Source organism: Lactuca saligna, chromosome 5, assembly GCF_052625555.1.
Source record: "Lactuca saligna cultivar CGN05327 chromosome 5, ASM5262555v1, whole genome shotgun sequence".
In the NCBI taxonomy this organism is placed as follows: Eukaryota; Viridiplantae; Streptophyta; class Magnoliopsida; order Asterales; family Asteraceae; genus Lactuca; species Lactuca saligna.
The window spans coordinates 313,757,771-313,760,140 of record NC_136421.1 but is presented as its reverse complement, the minus strand read 5'-3'; the positions used below and the strand labels follow the sequence as shown (position 1 = coordinate 313,760,140).

The window sequence follows — 2,370 nt, the reverse complement described above, 5'->3', positions numbered from 1 at the left end:
TTATTGGGTAGGATGTTGAAAACAACAGGGGAGGATGTTGAAGACAACCCTATGGCTGTTGAAGTTGATAAATCTGATATTTCTGGTCTTACATGGATGAAAGTTCCATGGACTAATCAGCTTGCTGTTAGAATCAAAGATGGTTTAAAGTACAAGTTCATTGGTTTTCTTGATCAGGTAGCTTTTCATGGTGATTCATGCATGTATCTTTATTACATATCAAACACCTTTTTCCTTATCATAGTGTTCTATTTTATTATATTACAAGATGTTATTAGCCTGACCAACTTTATCCAGAACTCCTGTGGGTTAACAACAGAAGAGAAACAACTTTCTATTAGTGGGAAAAACTGGGGAGAAGTTGATTTAAATGGTTGAGACCTTTATCCTTATCTTGTTTTGTAAAATCTCCAAATTAGTATATTGTGGAGCAACACACATTTAGTAATATTGAGATGTAAATGAAACTAGTTAACATGTTATTCATACTAGTATCTTCCTTTCTGAAACTTTTTAGGCAATATGTTGTCTTTTCTTGTTGGTTCAAAGCAAGCATTTGAAGTCTCCTTAGCTGATGTCTCCCAAACACCGCTACAAGGAAAGAATGATGTCATATTGGAATTCCATGTGGATGACACAACTGGTGCAAATGAGGTTCCTCTTTGTTAATTACTTTCAAATTTCTTCCTCATGGTATATGACAGTTTTGATTTTTAACTATCTTTTTTTTCCTTTTAATTTGATGCAGAAAGATTCTTTGATGGAGATAAGTTTTCAATTAAAGCCTTCTTATGTTTTTTCCTCTCATCTATCTTTTAATGTTGTTCAGATTGTAACTAATCTTTGCAAATTGATACATACCATGTTATGAAAACTGAAATGTTTATAACCAATTCATATTGAAACTGGTAATTTATTTTCCAATCTAATCTTCTCATTCCTTTACTCCATTTCCCTACAACTTTCTAACATGCTTTCTGAACAATCCAGAATCCATGTCAACTTAAAGTTCATCCAGGTGGTATATTATGGAAGAAACAAGGAGGTGGTAAGGCTGTTGAAGTTGATAAATTTGATATTTCTGGTCTTACATGGATGAAAGTTCCACGGACTAATCAGCTTGCTGTTAGAATCAAAGATGGTTTGAAGTACAAGTTCACTGGTTTTCGTGATCAGGTAGCTTTTCATGTTGATTCATGCATGTATCTTTATTACATATCAGACATCTTTGTCCTTATCAAGTTATCATAGTGTTCTATTTTATTATGTTGCAGGATGTTATTAGCCTGACCAACTTTTTCCAGAACTCCTGTGGGTTAACAACAGAAGAGAAACAGCCCATGACTTTTTCTGATGATATCACAACAATCCTGAGCAGTATCAATCTTAATGGATCCATACAACCCATGAATTTTTCTGATGATATCACAACAATCTAAGAACACTTGATATTTTACAGGGTATTGTTCTTGATTCTTATACTCAATAAAAAAAGAATTTCATATAATAAAAGATTACATTGATTTGTCAATGAATCAACTTATTGGAAATATTCCCTTCTCATATGAGTTTTCTTGCCCTAGGCTATTATGAAGAAACTAGTGGAACTTAGTGGACATGGAATGACAAGATGAGCCACATCTGGATAGGTGTCGGTGCCAGCTTGGAGCATCTAGAAGGAAAAACACTTCTAGGTATGCTGACCTTGAATGACGCTTGAGCCCCTATCTTTAATCTTGTTTTGTCTTTTGAACCAGGGTTAGAAAGTTATAATAGAAACTAACTTGCCGTTTTTGATAGTTTTGAAGTTTAGACTAGAAGTTAATAAAGGTCATGTGAATAACCTTCAAACAAAACAAATGAAATTTCTTCTGTTTATTTTTTAGTTAATTTGGTAGCTTACTAATTGGGGAAATACTCAAATAACATGATGCCAACGTATGATATATATTTTTATAGGAAAATGAACCATTTATGCTATTATTGAGGGTCATATTTTGTCATTTGTAGATAAAATGTCATTATTTATTTAAATATTATGTTTCTACATGTTTATAGGTAATTCAAAGAAAATTAGTAATTGTGCTTACACTATCCACCTTGATCAATGGCAACATTGGGCCTTGATCAATGTCTTACACATGGACTATCCAAATCCAATGCTTCCTATTGCATCTTCAACAATAGATGTTACTGGTATGGTAAAGTAATTATTCTTTATAACAACTTGAAGGATTGTTTTGTAAAATTACTCAACTTTTTGTTGTATTATATAATTATACTTTTATTATGCTTACTAGTTTGGCAACATTGTTGATCCTAGACAGCACTTATTTTGTAGGTATGTTTTTTTGCAGGCAATATAGATAC

At 32.4% G+C, this 2,370-nt stretch overlaps 1 long non-coding RNA gene across 1 annotated transcript; it reads left to right on the top strand.

Annotated features, from left to right (window-relative positions):
- Positions 1–331: 331 nt before the first annotated feature.
- LOC145048873 (uncharacterized) lies at positions 332–777 on the top strand. Its single transcript, XR_013683095.1, has 3 exons — positions 332–373; positions 518–654; positions 749–777. It is a non-coding gene; the product is annotated as an uncharacterized LOC145048873 (long non-coding RNA).
- The last annotated feature ends 1,593 nt before the right edge of the window (positions 778–2,370 follow it).